Consider the following 19,156-nt stretch of genomic DNA (forward strand, 5'->3'; position numbering starts at 1 on the left):
CAAACAGGAGATGGCAAGAGTGAACGTTGACATTCTAGGAATCAGCGAACTAAAATGGACTGGAATGGGTGAATTTAACTCAGATGACCATTATATCTACTACTGTGGGCAAGAATCCCTTAGAAGAAATGGAGTAGCCATCATGGTCAATAAAAAAGTCTGAAATGCAGTACTTGGATGCAATCTCAGAAACGACAGAATGATCTCTGTTCATTTCCAAGGCAAACCATTCAATATCACAGTAATCCAAGCCTATGTCCCAACCAGTAACGCTGAAGAAGCTGAAGTTGAACGGTTCTATGAAGACCTACAAGACCTTTTAGAACTAACACCCAAAAAAAGATGTCCTTTTCATTATAGGGGACTGGAATGCAAAAGTAGGAAGCCAAGGAACACCTGGAGTAACAAGCAAATTTGGCCTTGGAATATGGAATGAAGCAGGGCAAAGACTAATAGAGTTTTGCCAAGAAAATGCACTGGTCATAGCAAACACCCTCTTCCAACAACACAAGAGAAGACTCTACACATGGACATCATCAGATGGTCAACACCGAAATAAAATTGATTCTATTCTTTGCAGCCAAAGATGGAGAGGCTCTATACTATCAACAAAAACAAGACCAGGAGCTGACTGTGGCTCAGATCATGAACTCCTTATTGCCAAATTCAGACTGAAATTGAAGAAAGTAGGGAAAACCACTAGACCATTCAGGTATGACCTAAATCAAATCCCTTATGATTATACAGTGGAAGTGAGAAATAGATTTAAGGGACTAGATCTGATAGATAGAGTGCCTGATGAACTATGGTTGGAGGTTCGTGACATTGTACAGGAGACAGGGATCAAGACCATCCCCATGGAAAAGAAATGAAAAAAGCAAAATGGCTGTCTGGGGAGGCCTTACAAATAGCTGTGAAAAGAAGAGAAGCGAAAAGCAAAGGAGAAAAGGAAAGATATAAGCATCTGAATACAGAGTTCCAAAGAATAGCAAGAAGAGATAAGAAAGCCTTCCTCAGTGACCAATGCAAAGAAATAGAGGAAAACAACAGAATGGGAAAGACTAGAGATCTCTTCAAGAAAATTAGAGATACCAAGGGAACATTTCATGCAAAGATGGGCTCGATAAAGGACAGAAATGGTATGGACCTAACAGAAGCAGAAGATATTAAGAAGAGGTGGCAAGAATACACAGAAGAACTGTACAAAAAAGATCTTCATGACCAAGAGAATCACGATGGTGTGATCACTGACCTAGAGCCAGACATCCTGGAATGTTAAGTCAAGTAGGCTTTAGAAAGCATCACTATGAGCAAAGCTAGTGGAGGTGATGGAATTCCAGTTGAGCTCTTTCAAATCCTGAAAGATGATGCTATGAAAGTGCTGCACTCAATATGCCAGCAAATTTGGAAGACTCAGCAGTGGCCACAGGACTGGAAAAGGTCAGTTTTCATTCCAATCCCAAAGAAAGGCAATGCCAAAGAATGCTCAAACTACCACACAATTGCACTCATCTCACATGCTAGTAAAGTAATGCTCAAAATTCTCCAAGCCAGGCTTCAACAATACATGAACCGTGAACTTCCAGATGTTCAAGCTGGTTTTAGAAAAGGCAGAGGAACCAGAGATCAAATTGCCAACATCCGCTGGGTCAGGGAAAAAGCGAGAGAGTTCCAGGAAAACATCTATTTCTTCTTTATTGACTATGCCAAAGCCTTTGACTGTATGGATCACAATAAACTGTGGAAAATTCTGAAAGAGATGGGAATGCCAGACACCTGACCTGCCTCTTGAGAAACCTATATGCAGTTCAGGAAGCAACCGTTAGAACTGGATATGGAACAACAGACTGGTTCCAAATAGGAAAAAGAATACGTCAAGGCTGTATACTGTCACCCTCCTTATTTAACTTCTATGCAGAGTACATCATGAGAAACGCTGTGCTGGAAGAAGCACAAGCTGGAATCAAGATTGTTGGGAGAAATACCAATAACCTCTAATAGGCAGATGACACCACCCTTATGGCAGAAAGTGAAGAGGAACTCAAAAGCCTCTTGATGAAAGTGAAAGAGGAGAGTGAAAAGCTTGGCTTATAGCTCAACACTCAGAAAACAAAGATCATGGCATCCGGTCCCATCACTTCATGGGAAATAGATGGGGAAACAGTGGAAACAGTGTCAGACTTTATTTTGGGGGGGCTCCAAAATCACAGCAGATGGTGACTGCAGCCATGAAATTAAAAGACGCTCACTCCTTGGAAGGAAAGTTATGACCAACCTAGATAGCATATTCAAAAGCAGAGATATTACTTTGCTAACAAAGGTCCGTCTAGTCAAGGCTATGGTTTTTCCTGTGGTCATGTATGGATGTGAGAGTTGGACTGTGAGGAAAGCTGAGCACTGAAGAATTGATGCTTTTGAACTGTGGTGTTGGAGAAGAGTCTTGAGAGTCCCTTGGACTGCAAGGAGATCCAACCAGTCCATTCTGAAGGAGATCAGCCCTGGGATTTCTTTGGAAGGAATGATGCTAAAGCTGAAACTCCAGTACTTTGGCCACCTCATGCGAAGAGTTGACTCATCGGAAAAGACTCTGATGCTGGGAGGGATTGGGGGCAGGAGGAGAAGGGGATGACAGAGGATGAGATGGCTGGATGGCATCACCGACTCGATGGACGTGAGTCTGAGCTAATTCTGGGAGTTGATGATGGACAGGGAGACCTCGCGTGCTGCGATTCATGGGGTGGCAAAGAGTTTGACACGACTGAGTGACTAAACTGAACTGAACTGAACTGAATGAAGATAATGGTGACCTCCTTCAAAAGGTCCCATGCACGCACTGCTGCACTCAGTGCCCCCAGCCCTGCAGCAGGTCACCACTGACCCACACCTCCACCGGAGACTCCTGGACACTCAATGGGCAAGTCTGGGTCAGTCTCTTGTGGGGTCCCTGCTCCTTTCTCCTGGGTCCTGGTGCACACAAGGTTTTGTTGTGGCCTCCAGAGGTCAGTTTCCCCAGTCCTGTGCAAGTCCTGTGTAAGCTCTATGGTGTGATTAATGGCGACCTCCTTCAAGAGGGCTTATGCCATACCCAGGTCTAGCGCACCCAGAGCCTCTGCCCCTGCAGCAGTCCACTGCTGATCTGTACCTCTGCAGGAGACACTCAAACACAGTTCTGGCTCAGTCTCTGGGGGGGTCTCTGGGTCCTGGTGTGCACAAGGTTTGTTTGAGCCCTCTGAGCATCTCTGGAGCATATGGGGTTTGATTCTAAACGTGATTTCACCCCTCCTACCATCTTGCTGGGGTTTCTCCTTTGCCCTTGGACATGGAGTATCTTTTTTGGTGGGATCTAACATTTTCCTGTCAGTGGTTGTTCAGCAGTGAGTTGTAATTTTGGAGTTCTCACAGGGGAAGATGAGCACACATCCTTCTCTGCCATCTTGGAGTCATTAAAAAAAAATAAATAAAAATTTAAAAAATGAGACACTCTGATACTAGATATCAATTATAAGGGGAAAAAAACCGTAATAAACACAAGCACATTGAGAGTAAACAACTTGTTTCTTTTTTTTTTATTTATTTTATTTTTAAACTGTACATAATTGTATTAGTTTTGCCAAATATCAAAATGAATCCGCCACAGGCATACATGTGTTCCCCATCCTGAACCCTCCTCCCTCCTCCCTCCCCACACCATCCCTCTGGGTCGTCCCAGTGCACCAGCCCCAAGCATCCAGTATCGCGCATCGAACCTGGACTGGCAACTCGTTTCTTACATGATATTCTACATGTTTCAATGTCAGTCTCCCAAATCTTCCCACCCTCTCCCTCTCCCACAGAGTCCATAAGACTGTTCTATACATCAGTGTCTCTTTTGCTGTCTCGTACACCAGGTTATTGTTACCATCTTTCTAAATTCCATATATATGCGTTAGTATACTGTATTTATGTTTTTCCTTCTGGCTTACTTCACTCTGTATAATAGGCTCCAGTTTCATCCACCTCATTAGAACTGATTCAAATGTATTCTTTTTAATGGCTGAGTAATACTCCATTGTGTATATGTACCACAGCTTTCTTATCCATTCATCTGCTGATGGACATCTAGGTTGCTTCCATGTCCTGGCTATTATAAACAGTGCTGCGATGAACATTGGGGTACACGTGTCTCTTTCCCTTCTGGTTTCCTCAGTGTGTATGCCCAGCAGTGGGATTGCTGGATCATAAGGCAGTTCTATTTCCAGTTTTTTAAGGAATCTCCACACTGTTCTCCATAGTGGCTGTACTAGTTTGCATTCCCACCAACAGTGTAAGAGGGTTCCCTTTTCTCCACACCCTCTCCAGCACTTATTATTTGTAGACTTTTGGATCGCAGCCATTCTGACTGGTGTGAAATGGTACCTCATAGTGGTTTTGATTTGCATTTCTCTGATAATGAGTGATGTTGAGCATCTTTTCATGTGTTTGTTAGCCATCTGCATGTCTTCTTTGGAGAAATGTCTATTTAGTTCTTTGGCCCATTTTTTGATTGGGTCATTTATTTTTCTGGAGTTGAGCTGTAGGAGTTGCTTGTATATTTTTGAGATTAGTTGTTTGTCAGTTGCTTCATTTGCTATTATTTTCTCCCATTCTGAAGTCTGTCTTTTCACCTTGCTAATAGTTTCCTTTGATGTGCAGAAGCTTTTAAGGTTAATTAGGTCCCATTTGTTTATTTTTGCTTTTATTTCCGATATTCTGGGAGGTGGGTCATAGAGGATCCTGCTGTGATGTATGTCAGAGAGTGTTTTGCCTATGTTCTCCTCTAGGAGTTTTATAGTTTCTGGTCTTATGTTTAGATCTTTAATCCATTTTGAGTTTATTTTTGTGTATGGTGTTAGAAAGTGGTCTAGTTTCATTCTTTTACACGTGGTTGACCAGATTTCCCAGCACCACTTGTTAAAGAGATTGTCTTTAATCCATTGTATATTCTTGCCTCCTTTGTCAAAGATAAGGTGTCCATATGTGCGTGGATTTATCTCTGGGCTTTCTATTTTATTCCATTGATCTATATTTCTGTCTTTGTGCCAGTACCATACTGTCTTGATAACTGTGGCTTTGTAGTAGAGCCTGATGTCAGGTAGGTTGATTCCTCCAGTTCCATTCTTCTTTCTCAAGATCGCTTTGGCTATTCGAGGTTTTTTGTTTTTCCATACAAATTGTGAAATTATTTGTTCTAGCTCTGTGAAGAATACTGTTGGTAGCTTGATAGGGATTGCGTTGAATCTATAAATTGCTTTGGGTAGTATACTCATTTTCACTATATTGATTCTTCCAATCCATGAACATGGTATATTTCTCCATCTAAAAAATATGGAACGCTTCACGAATTTGTGTGTCATCCTTGTGCAGGGGCCATGCTAATCTTCTCTGTATCTTTCCAATTTTAGTATATGTGCTGCCAAAGCGAGCACAACAACTTGTTTCTAAATAACCAACAGGTTACTAAAGAAATCAAAAGGGAAATCAAAACATTTTTAGAAACAAATGACAATGAAGACACAACAACTAAAAACCTATGGAATGCAGAAAAAGCAGTTCTAAGAGGGAAGTTTATAGCAATACAATCCTACCTCAAGAAACAAGAAAAACATTGAATAGACAACCCAGTTCAGTTCAGTTGCTCAGTTGTGTCCGACTCTTTGCAACCCCATGAACTGCAGCACGCCAGGCCTCCCTGTCCATCACCAACTCCTGGAGTTCACTCAAACTCAGGTCCATCGAGTCAGTGATGCCATCCAGCCATCTCATCCTCTGTCGTCCCCTTCTCCTCCTGCCCCCAATCCCTCCCAGCATCAGAGTCTTTTCCAATGAGTCAACTCTTTGCATGAGGTGGCCGAAGTATTGGAGTTTCAGCTTCAACATCAGTTCTTCCAATGAACACCCAGGACTGATCTCCTTTAGGATGGACTGGTTGGATCTCCTTGCAGTCCAAGGGACTCTCAAGAGTCTTCTCCAACACCACAGTTCAAAAGCATCAATTCTTCGGCGCTCAGCTTTCTTCACAGTCCAACTCTCACATCCATATATGACCACTGGAAAAACCATAGCCTTGACTAGATGGACCTTTGTTAGCAAAGTAATATCTCTGCTTTTGAATATGTTATCTAGGTTGGTCATAACTTTCCTTCCAAGGAGTAAACGTCTTTTAATTTAACTTTACACCTAAAACAACTGGAAAAAGAAGAACAAAATCCCCCAAAATTAGTAGAAGGAAATAAATCATAAAGATCAGAGTAGATATAAATGGAAAAGAATGAAAGAAACAATAGTAAAGATTAATGAAACTAAAAGCTGGTTGTTCGAGAAAATTAAAAAATTGACAAACCTTTGGCCAGACTCATCATGTAAAAAAGAGAGAAGAATCAAATCAACAAAATTAGAAGTGAAAAAGGAGAGGTTACAATAGACAATGCAGAAATACAAAGGATTATGAGAGATTATTATGAATCACTATATGGCAATAAAATGGATAACCTGAAATAAATGGACAGATTCTTTGATAAGTTCAATCTTCCACGACTGAACCAAGAAGAAATAGAACTTATGAGCAACCTGATTACAAGCACTGAAATTGACACTGTGATAAAAAATCTCCCCAAAACAAAGCCCAGGACCAGATGGCTTCACAGGAGAATTCTATCAAACATTTAGAGAAAGGCTAATGACTATTCTTCTAAAACGTTTTCAAAAAATTGCAGAGGAAGGAACACTTCCAAAATCATTCTACAACTCTTCAAAAAATGGGCATAGAAGGAACCTACTTCAACACAGTAAAGGCCATATACAATAAAACTACAGCAAACATTATTCTCAATGGTGAAAAACTAAAGGCATTCCCCCTAATATCAGGAACAAGACAAGAGTGCCCACTTTCCCCACTATTATTTAACATAGTTCTGGAAGTCCTAGCTACAGCAATCAGAGAAGAAAAAGAAGTAAAAGGAATCCAGATCAGAACAGAAGAAGTAAAGCTCTCACTGTTTGCAGATGGCATGATACTGTACATGGAAAACCCTAAAGATAGTATCAGAAAATTACTAGAGCTAATCAGTGAATTTAGCAAAGTTGCAGGATACAAAATCAATACACAGAAATCACTTGCATTTCTATATACTAACAATGAAAAATCAGAAAGAGAAATTAAGGAATCAATCCCATTCACCATGCAACAAAAATAACTAAATATCTAGGAATAAACTTACCTAAGGAGGAAAAGACTCTGATGCTGGGAGGGATTGGGGGCAGGAGGAGAAGGGGGCGACAGAGGATGAGATGGCTGGATGGCATCACCAACTCGATGGACCTGAGTCTGAGTGAACTCCAGGAGCTGGTGATGGACAGGGAGGCCTGGTGTGCTGCGATTCATGGGGTTGCAAAGATTCAGACACAACTGAGCGACTGAACTGAACTGAAGGAGAAAAAAGAACTGTACACAGAAAATTATAAGACACTAATGAAAGAAATAAAAGATGACATAAACACAAGGAGAGATATTCTATGTTCCTGGGTAGGAAGAATCAATATTGTGAAAATGATTATACTTTCAAAGCAATCTACAGATTCAACATGATCCCTATCAAATTACCAAAGACATTCTTTACAGAACTAGAACAAAAAATTTCACAATTCATATGGAAACCCAGAAGACCCCAAATAGCCAAAGAAGTCATGAGAAAGAAGAATGGAGCTGGAGGAATCAACCTTCTTGACTTTAGATTATACTACAAAGCTACAGTCATCAAGACAGTATGGTACTGGCACTAAAACAGAAATACAGAGCAATGGAACAAGATAGAAAACCCAGAAATAAACCCATGCACCTTTGGGTACCTTATATTTGACAAGGAGGAAAGAATATACAATGGGGCAAAGACAGCCTCTTCAGTAAATGGTGCTGGGAAAACTGAACAGCTACATGTAAAAGAATGAAATTAGAATACTTCCTAACACCATACACAAAGATAAACTCAAAATGTATTAAAGACCTAAATGTAAGACCAAAAACTATAAAACTCTTAGAGGAAAACATAGGCAGAACACTTGATATAAATCAAAGCAAAATCTCCTATGACCCGCCTCCTAGAGTAATGAAAATAGAAACAAAAGTAAACAAGCGGGACCTGATTAAACTTAAAAGCTTTTGCACAACAAAGGAAACTGTAGGCAAGGTGAAAAGACAACCCTCAGAATAGGAGAAAATAATATCAAATGAAACAACTGACAAAGGATTAATTTCTAAAATAAACAACCAGCTTATACAACTCAATACCAGAAAAACAAACAACCCAATCAAAAAGTGGGAAAAAGACCTAAACAGACATTCTCCAAAGAAGACACACAGATGGCTAACAAACATATGAAAAGATGCTCAACAACGCTCATTATTAGAGAAATGCAAATCAAACTACAATGAGATATCACCTCACACCAGTCAGAATGGCCATCATCAAAAAGTCTACAAACAGTCAATGCTGGAGAGGGTGTGGAAAAAAGGGAATGCTCTTGCACTTTTGGTGGGAATGAAAATTGATACAGCCACTATGGAAGATGGTATGGAAATTCCTTAAAAAACTAGGAATAAAACCACCATATGACCTAGCAATCCCACTCCTAGGCATATACCCTGAGGAAACCAAAATTTAAAAAGATGTATGTATCCCATTGTTCATTGCAGCACGATTTACAGTAGCTAGAACACGGAAGCAACCTAGATATCCATCAATAGATGAATGGATAAAGGAGTTGTGGTACATACACACAATGGAATATTACTCAGCCACGAAAAGGAATGCCTTTGAGTCAGTTCTAATGAGATGGATGAACCTAGAACCTATTGTACAGAGTGAAGTGAGTCAGAAAGAGAAAGATAAATATGGTATTCTAATGCATATATACAGAATCTAGAAAAATGGTATTGAAGAATTTATTTACAGGGCAGCAATGGAGAAACAGACATAGAGAACACTTATGGACATGGGGACAGGGGAAGAGATGGTGAGATGTATGGAAAGAGTAACATGGAAACTTACATTACCATATGTAATATAGATAGCCAGTGGGAATTTACTGTATGGCTAAGAATGTAGAGAGGTGGGATGGGGAGGGATATAGGAGGGAAGTTCAAAAGGGAGGGGATATACGTATTCCTATGGCTGATTCAGGTTGAGGTTTGACAGAAAACAACAAAATTCTGTAAAGCAATTATCCTTCAATAAAAAAATAAATTAAAAAAAAAAACTTATGGTTACCAAAGGCGAAACAGCACAGAAGAAGGGATAAATCAGGAACTTGAGATGAACATACACAAACTACTGTATATAAGAAAAATAACCAATAAGAACCTACTGTATAGCACAGGGAAGTCTACCAATATTCTGAGATAACCTATACGAGCAAAGAATCTGAAAAAGAATGAATATATATGTATGCATAACTGAATCACTTTGCTATATACCTGAAACAAATACAACATTATAAATCAACAACATTCCAAAAGATTAAAAAATAATAAGCAAAATTCTTTCTGCCTACCTTTCCATCCTTGGCTGTTCACCACAAATAAATTTATGAACAGCTTCCAAAGCATCTCTTCAAAAGAAAATGCTTATACTAGAATATTTGAATATTTATGTATGCATATTCTTTCTTATTTACATCAATGATCATGTATAGTGCTTACTGTTCTGCAACTTGATATTTTTAAGTGTTTTTTTTTTCACCTTATATAGTAGAAATCTTGAGCCAGAAGGTACAGATGTATGACACTGTTTTTACAGCTGCAGAATTCTCCAATCATTTATTTAAAGCCTCCATATTGCTGGACATTTTGGTTGTTTTCAGTTTCTATCACAAACATTGCTATAATGAACATTTAGGTTTGCATGTTCATTAAACAAATATTTGCCAAGCATCTCTGTAGGCCTGGCACTGTCGTGAAACCTAGCATACAGTAGTGACATATATTATTGTTCTTTTGTGAGGATATTAATAGAGTGAACAAGAGTATTGTTGGACTACAGAAATGTGCATTTTTAGTTTTGATAAATATTTCCAAAATGCCTGCTGACATGGCTGAAGGAATCTATACTCCCTCCAAGAGTATAAGCAAATGATTAGTTTCTCCCAGTTTGCCAATCTGATAGGTAAAAAATGCCCTCTCATTGCTGCCCAACTGACATAATAATGAGTGAAATTTGGCATCTTTTCTTGCTTATTGACACTTGTATTTCTTTTTCTGGGAACAGCATGTTCCTGTCCATTGGGCATTATTCAACTGAACTGTGATCTTCCTACAGTTCTGTGCTTGTTCCTTGTAAATAAAGAAATGAGTCCCCTGTCATACATGTTGCAAACTTCTTTTCCAGGTAATCTTTTGTCTTTTGATTTTGTGTAAGGTATTTTTGCAATGCTTCCTGGTGGAGATAAGCTTCAAGTCAAGTCTTGAAGGATGAGTAATAACAATGAGTAACTGTAGTGATTCTTAAGTGCTGAGCACACTTGTAAGTGCTTGATATTAACTCATTAAATTTTACAACAAACCTAAAAGGTGAAACTACCATCAGTCCCATTGTAAGAGGAAGAAGCAGAGGCACAGAGTGGTTAAATCACTTGTCCAGGGCCTCACAGCTGCAGCAAACCACGGATGAGATTTAAAATTGTGAAGAACTATTTGCCAGGTAGCTTAGGAGAGTCAGCAAAGGCATGGGGTATAAAACAATACAAAATATCAGGGGAATTTCAAGATAGGCATCAAGATAGGCTGTTTCTGAGGGGGGAAGGGAAATGAAGGTGGAGAGGGATACCAGCCAATTGTACATGCCTTTGCAAGGGGCAGGTTAGTCTGGTGTCCCCAGCAGGGGCGTTGTGTCCTTGAAGGCAGGGTCTGTGTCTAAACTCCATGTTGTTAGCACCGTGTGGAACATGTCAGGCAGCTGGGGAAAATGGAAATGCCTGTCACTGTGCCCATGTGAGGCCTGTGTGATGCAAGGCATTTTACAGCCTTAGCTCATGACTCGGTAAGCCTGTGTAGGTTCACAGATTTAACTCCTGGGACTCTCAGCCATGAGTGGCCACAGCCATGCTCCTGTGCAGATGGGGTCTCAGCTCTGTGGTCACTGGCAGCAAACGCTTCTCTAGTCCCCCCATTGCATAGCACATTTCAGGGATGTTTCCGTGTTCTCAGAGGACTCAGAGGCTAACAGAACCAAGTGCCCAAAGGTCATACTGCCCCCTCCAAACACAGATATAAATAATTTTGGATGATCTGTCCCCTAAATAATTTTGGATGATCTGTCCCCTGTCATTAACATATTTGTGCCTTTCTTCTGTGGAGGTGATACTAAGCCCTATGTGATGGATGAAAGGTTCTAGAATAATCAAATATGCATTCAGTTCCTTTCTAACAATGCTTGGCCTTCAACTTGGCTGTGTTTGGCAACCTTCCCATAAGGCTTCTCCATGTTAAGGAAGGAGCTGTAGAAATAATGGCTCCAGAAGCAGCAGAATGAGGTGGAAAGAGTCTTGGATAAAGAGCCTAAAAATATAGTATTACAATATCCTTGGGTCCCAGGGATGGCAGAAGCCTGCTGCTCTCCATCCTGTGCCAGTGGCAGAATTGCTAATCAATCACACACTTTTCTACAGAAGCCAGATGTAGCCTGACTCCTCAAAATGGTGGCCCTAGGTAGCATTCCCCCTTAATTGCACTTGTCTCTTGAAATGAAATATATTTGTCATCCCCAACCTACTGCTTTAAAGCAGAGTTCTGGGGTGAGACACACTTGAGTTTAAATTCTGTTTGTGTGATCCTGAGCACCCTAGCCTCTCTAAGTCGCTTTCCATTGTCACCATCAGAACAATCTTCAGAGAGTGTGTGGGAAGTCACATGGGGATAGTGTGTCTTGAAAGCACCTTGAAAGCAAAAAGTCAAGTTACAGTGTTAAATCTGAGCAGTCATTTAGAATCTCTGGACTGCTCCCAGTTCCCTTTCGTGAAAAAATTCGAGGAAAGGACTAGGCCATCTCCAGAGTCCCTTCTAGCTCGTTCAGTGGGACTCGGCTGTTTCACTGATTCATTCAGTGGCTTTTCCCTAAGTGCTACTTTGGCCCAGGGAGGCTCTGTTTTTAGCTCTGGGGTGAAGACTCTGTTCTCTAGGAGCTTTCATTCTAGCAGGGAGATAAACAGTAAACAAATTGTGTAATGTCAGCAGGTGGAAGGGCATGGAGGAAAGCCAAAGACAAACCAAAAACCAAAAACTGGAGAGAGTGTGGGGGGCAGGTTCCTGGGCAGTAGATTCTGAGATGAGAAGTAGCCTGTCAGGAGAGAGCCCAAGAGAACTGAGCCTGGGAGGCTAGGAGACTGGGGCCCAATCCTCTGCCCTGTCAGAGCACTTGGGAATGATAAGAAGATTGTCTGACTGCCAGCCCTCTTCCCACAGTCTGTCAGGGAGCTGGGGCCTCTCTTTCTGAGAGAGACTTGGGTGGACTAGTCAGACTTCCAATCCATTTATGTGAGATATCTTTGGGCTTCCCTGGTGGGCTCAGATGGCAAAGAATCTGCCTGTGATTTGGGAGACCTAGGTGTGATCCCTGGGTCGGGAAGATCCCCTGGAATAGAGAATGGATACTCACTCCATGGACAGAGGAGCCTGGCTGGCTACAGTCCATGGGGTCTTTGCAGGGAAATCCTCAGTCCGAATGTCAAAGTTCACATAAAGGGAGAAAGGACTGGAGCTGTGGTCCCGTTAAGAATCTCAAGGAAGTGAGGCAAACACCTCAGGGCACTGTTGCCGACTGGCCAACAGCGGGAGACCGCAAAGCCCTCTCTGGGAGGCAGCCGTCATGAGCCTTCAGATGGGCCGAGGCAGGCACCTGCCAGGAAGGACTTGACAACCTGGCAGGAGAGATGACAGGAGGGCCTCAGAATGACACCTAGGTGACAGGACCGAAGCGAGGGAGAAAAAGAGAAGGCACCGGATCCTCATCTGAACCAGCGAGGAAACTGAGAGGGTCGAAGAAGGACAAAATATAGACGTGGAAGTGGATGGATTTGACCCAGGAACCAGGAAGGGAGGGAAACCAGCATTAACAGGTTCATGACAGTGTTCTGTATTTTATCTTTACTGAGCATTTATCATGTTCCAGGAGCTATTCTAGTCTCTTGGCTTGTTATCTCATTTAATATCTACATAAACTCATGAGATTATTATCCCCATTTTACAGACTAGAAAATTAAGGCATGGGTGTGTTAAGTAGCTTGCCCAGGACATCTGCACTGATAAATAGTGAGCTAGTGCTCAAGAAGTATTAGATAGTTGAATGGATAAATGGATGTGAAACTAACCGCTTTTCCTCTTGAGATATTGCAATGGAGTACTGGCTCCTTGGACATGGTTCGTCAGGAGTTCACTACAGTATATGACAGAATCTCTTGTAAACTCTTGTAGAAAAGGCAGAAAACTGACGGAGGAGTGACAGTTGGTGGGATTTGTTAACAGGTCAGGAAGTCCATAAGAAGGCCTCCGGTGGCATTTGCTATTCATGCCTCTGTTTTGACAAGTCTGTCTTTAACTTCTGACTTGGTTAAATGCAGGCTTGCCAAATTTGAAGAGAACTCAATCTGGGAAAGAGAAGGGAGATGTAGAATGACAGAAGGAAAATCCCCAGTAATGTCTGGGACATTAAAAAAAACCGGGTGAACTTTACCAAGGACAAAGAAAGGCCTTGCCCCCAGGCTGCAAAAATTACGTGCCCTGTTACAACTGGGGCAGACTCAGCAGAAGCATAGGTGAAGAATGGAATGAGGAATGGAATTTAGGATGGAAGAGGATTCCAAGCTTATGTTGTCAGTGGCTCCTTAAGATTTGCTTATAGTCTGAGGTTCTGCTCACAGAGGTGTAGGAGCCAGAGACGAGGTGCCATAGTACCCCACATCAGTCAGACCCCATTTGGAGCAGGTTGGACCCATTTGAACCCCATTTCAAGCACATATTAAGAGGGACATTGACCCTGCCCAGGAAAGGGCATCTGGTGACATCTCTACAAACTATTTGACATGCAGAATGGAAGAAGGCGCTAGGGATGCTTCCCCGATAAGACTCAAGTCTTAGAGGTTTTATCATAGCTGTATAGTTATTTGAAGAGCCAAAGAGCTGAGCCAAATAACTCCAAGAGGCCAAAGTACAATCGAGGAATTAAAAATCACAGGGTGGCAAGCCTTCAGACTGCAGAGGTTTACCACAAAGATTTTGTCCGGTTAGTTTCACATCCATTTATCCATTCAACTGTCTAATATTTCTTGAGCACTAGCTCACTATTAGCAGTTCAGATGCCCTGGGCAAGCCCCTTAATGCACCCTGTGCCTTGAAACACTTGAGTTACTTAGTATCTTTTAACTTTATTTATTTTTAGGTCAAAATGCATTTTTATTCACATGATGAAAAGACTCTTAGATAATTATCACAGTCAATAATAACTATTATTGTTCATATGTCTGCTTTTTCACTGAGTGTTGGCAACCTTACGGGTAGACATTATTAACTTTAATTTCCTCCTCTATAAAGTGAAGTTAACAATGGGAAATCATTTCCCAGGAATTATGAAAAGAAATTGAAAAATGACTGTAAAGTACATACCCAGTGCCTGACACACAGGAGCCACTGACAGTGTTAGCATTTATTTTACTGTATGATGACTTACGTAAAGCTGACTGATAGTGGAACAGACTACTATCAAAGGCAGTGAGCAAGCTTCCTCTCACGGATCATTTCTAAGTGTTTACAGAGGTGGTGTGGAAGCGACTCCCTCCCTGGGTTGGCGACTGGAATCAGTGAGGTCCACTGTCTCCCTTTTTCCACTTTTAAGGAACCACCTCGCCTCACCATCCATCTCAGTTCATAGGATTTTGGTGAGTCTGGTTTCCTCTTGAGAGCCACTGACTCGGCCAGTGTATTCCCTTCTCTGGGTGGAATGATTTGTTCTATCCCCACAGGACACGCCTGTGACTCATACCAGTCCAATAAACAACTTCAGAATGGTGCTGAAGCTAATGTGACAAAGAGGGTTTCTCTCTCCCAGTGTTGCTATTTCTTTTTTTTTTTTACTTTTGGCCACGCCATGCAACATGTGGGCTGTTAGTTTCCTGACCAGGGATCGAACTCATGTCCACTGCAGTGGAAGGTGAAATCTTAACCACTGGACTGCAAGGGAAGTCCTGGGTTGCTGATCTGAAGCCTGAAGCTCTTAGGGGCATTATTAAAAAAGAAGTCAAGAAGAGAAAGTGAATTTGAGAGAGAGAGAGAAACAAGTTCCTAATGATATTCTTTTAGCAACTAGAGCTACTTGCCGAAATACTCCTAGACATTTCAGTTACCTGAATCAATAAATTCTTTTCCTTTAAGTCAATTTGACCCCGAGATAAATAGCCAAGCCTCCATCCTATTCTCTTTAGGAAGAGAGACAGCAACTGAAAGCTGGGGGTGGAGGGGGAATGACAAATTCTTTTGGGCAATTCCAGTCAAAATAATAGCCCATGCAAGTGACTGAAACTACCTGGGAAAGCCCACCTGAGAACCACCCAGCTGAGCACCCAGGGACCCCCCAGAACTGTGAGTGATCATATGAGTCGTTAGAGCAGCTGCAGTAAGTAACTGAAGCTACATGGAACAATGGCGCCTCAAAGCCCGGAGCCCAGCGGGGACTGTCACTTTGTTTCTGGGCTACTCCCAGGCTCTAGCTGAGATAGAGCAATACTATAAATGCAGCCTTTATAACTCTTTTGTCCACCTTTTCCCTTATCAGTGGTTAGGATGACAGCCCTTCTTAAATTCCACAGAATTTCTTTTATTTTCCTCTCTCATCCAATCCACCTCGCTCTTACCCACCCAATCTGTGCACACACACATTCAATACTGCATGTAGTAATAAGGGGATCCTGTTCCAATGTCAGGTTGATCCCTTTCACCTTATCTCAGGAGGTAATTAAATCAGGGGAACCCTTGTGTTCCTAGGAGTAGCTGTTACCACTGAGTAGATAATATCTATAGAACTAAAATGCATGTGCTCATGGACTTCAGAATCCTGCAATAAGCATTTCTTCTGTGAACACTCACAAATGTTTACCAAGATACCTGCACAAGGATATTAATTAGAGCATTTTTGTAACCGGGGGAGGAAAAGAACACATTGCTCATCCACAGGGACTGGTTGAGTAAATTATGGTACATCCAAATCACGGGATCTGTGAAGTCAGACGTAAAAGAGAGAAAAATCTGTATTGATCTGGAAAGAGCATTAGGATATCCTGAAGCAGAAACAACACTCTTCAGTTCAGTTCAGTCACTCAGTCGTCTCTGACTCTGCGACCCCATGAATCGCAGCACGCCAGGCCTCCCTGTCCATCACCAACTCCCGGAGTTCACTCAAACTCATGTCCATCAAGTCAGTGATGCCATCCAGCCATCTCATCCTCTGTCGTCCCCTTCTCCTCCTGCCCCCAATCCCTCCCAGCATCAGAGTCTTCCAATGAGTCAACTCTTCGCATGAAGTGGCCAAAGTACTGGAGTTTCAGCTTTAGCATCATTCCTTCCAAAGAAATCCCAGGGCTGATCTCCTTCAGAATGGACTGGTTGGATCTCCTTGCAGTCCAAGGGACTCTCAAGGCTCTTCTCCAACACCACAGTTCAAAAGCATCAATTATTAGGCGCTCAGCTTTCTTCACAGTCCAACTCTCACATCCATACCTGACCACTGGAAAAACCATAGCCTTGACTAGACGGACCTTTGTTGGCAAAGTAATGTCTCTGCTTTTGAATATGCTATCTAGGTTGGTCATAACTTTCCTTCCAAGGAGTAAGTGTCTTTTAATTTCATGGCTGCAGTCACCATCTGCTGTGATTTTGGAGCCCCCCAAATAAAGTCTGGCACTGTTTTCACTGTTTCCCCATCTATTTCCCATGAAGTGATGGGACCAGATGCCATGATCTTCGTTTTTTGAATGTTGAGCTTTAAGCCAAGCTTTTCACTCTCCTCTTTCAGTTTCATCACGAGGCTTTTTAGTTCCTCTTCACTTTCTGCCATAAGGGTGGTGTCATCTGCATATCTGAGGTTATTGATATTTCTCCCGGCAATCTTGATTCCAGCTTGTGCTTCTTCCAGCCCAGCGTTTCTCATGATATACTCTGCATATAAGTTAAATAAGCAGGGTGACAATATACAGCCTTGACACACTCCTTTTCCTATTTGGAACCAGTTTGCTGTTCCATATCCAGTTCTAAGTGTTGCTTCCTGACCTGCATACAGGTTTCTCAAGAGGCAGGTCAGGTGGTCTGGTATTCCCATCTCTTGAAGAATTTTCCACAGTTTATTGTGATCCACACAGTTAAAAGGCTTTGGCATAGTCAAGAAAGCAGAAATAGATGTTTTTCTGGAACTCTTGCTTTTTTGATGATCCAGCGGATTTGGCAATTTGGTCTCTGGTTCCTCTGCCTTTTCTAAATCCAGCTTGGACATCTGGAAGTTCACGGTTCATGTACTGCTGAAGCCTGGCTTGGAGAATTTTGAGCATTACTTTACTAGCATGTGAGATGAGTGCAATTGTGTGGTAGTTTGAGCATTCTTTGGCATTGCCTTTCTTTGGGATTGGAATGAAAACTGACCTTTTCCAGTCCTGTGGCCACTGTTGAGTTTTCCAAATTTGCTGGCATATTGAGTGTAGCACTTTCACAGCATCATCTTTCAGGATTTGAAAGAGTTCAACTGGAATTCCATCACCTCCACTAGCTTTGTTTGTAGTGATGCTTTCTAAGGCCCACTTGACTTCACATTCCAGGATGTCTGGCTCTAGGTGAGTGATCACACTATTGTGATTTCTTGGTCATGAAGATCTTTTTTGTACAGTTCTTCTGTGTATTCTTGCCACCTCTTCTTAATATCTTCTGCTTCTGTTAGGTCCATACCATTTCTGTCCTTTATCGAGCCCATCTTTGCATGAAATGTTCCCTTGGTATCTCTAATTTTCTTGAAGAGATCTCTAGTCTTTCCCATTCTGTTGTTTTCCTCTATTTCTTTGCATTGGTCGCTGAGGAAGGCTTTCTTATCTCTTCTTGCTATTCTTTGGAACTCTGCATTCAGATGCTTACATCTTTCCTTTTCTCTTTTGCTTTTCACATCTCTTCTTTCACAGCTATTTGTAAGGCCTCCTCAGACTCTTACCACGCAGCATAACCCTAGTGGGCACCACCCACATTGTGTGCTCTGGGCTCCACAAAGCACAGTGGGGCTGCTGACCCACAGGGTTGAGTAATCCTCAAGCTATTTTGGAGTGTTAATAATATTTAAGCACAAACCGGTATATAGAATATGCATCAACTTTTTTCCTCTTGGAGAAAAACATAATAAACTCTTGTAAGGGGTGCCCTTGGGAGAGGGTTGTGTAAGGGGATAAGAGATTTCACTTTTCATTTTGGACTTTTTGTATTATATATTATCTAATCAAGTGACTGTCTTCCTTAACATCTGTGAATATTACCTCATAGTGGGGACGAGGTGATTATGTGGGCCATATATGTATTATTCTTTATCCCTCTCTGAACTTATTTTCCAACCCTAACATGTGGCTTTTTTTTTAAAACCACTAAGTGCTACCAAACGGCCAGCATAATTTTTGAGGATTATTCAAGTGATCCATTTTTCTCATGCAGAGTATTTATTTCTTGTGTTGCAACATTCCCTCCTATGAGATGCTTGTTTCTACTTGTGAAGGAAGCCCTGAAATTCTTGGGCAAGCATGTACTTCTGTCCCCCATGCAGTTATTGGAAGGTGGGACGGGGGTAGCAGATGGGCGATGGCTCCTCCCTGTCGCCCCACCTGCCTTGGCCAGTCCCTGCCAGGTGGCCCGTGCCATCAGCCCTCAGAGTCTTCAGTGCTGCTTCCCGCATGCCAGCTCCCAGGGCTTGCTTTGAAGAAGAGGGAGTTGAGTCAGCAGAATTGCCTGATATGAGGCTGGCCCCATGCCAGCATGATTCCCTGCTTGGCTTCAACTGTCCAACTCCAGCAATAGCTGGCAAGATGGGGTCAGAACTGTCACTTAGGTTCTGGAAGTGAGCGCATCTCTGTTGGCTGCCCT

The 19,156-nt window shown here is 42.0% G+C and overlaps 1 non-coding gene across 1 annotated transcript; it reads right to left on the reverse strand.

Annotated features, from left to right (window-relative positions):
- Positions 1 to 5,337: 5,337 nt before the first annotated feature.
- Positions 5,338 to 5,444, reverse strand: LOC133245503 (U6 spliceosomal RNA). Its single transcript, XR_009735750.1, has one exon. It is a non-coding gene; the product is annotated as a U6 spliceosomal RNA (small nuclear RNA).
- Between the last annotated feature and the right edge of the window lie 13,712 nt (positions 5,445 to 19,156).

Source organism: Bos javanicus, chromosome 3 (assembly GCF_032452875.1).
Source record: "Bos javanicus breed banteng chromosome 3, ARS-OSU_banteng_1.0, whole genome shotgun sequence".
Lineage (NCBI taxonomy): Eukaryota > Metazoa > Chordata > Mammalia > Artiodactyla > Bovidae > Bos > Bos javanicus.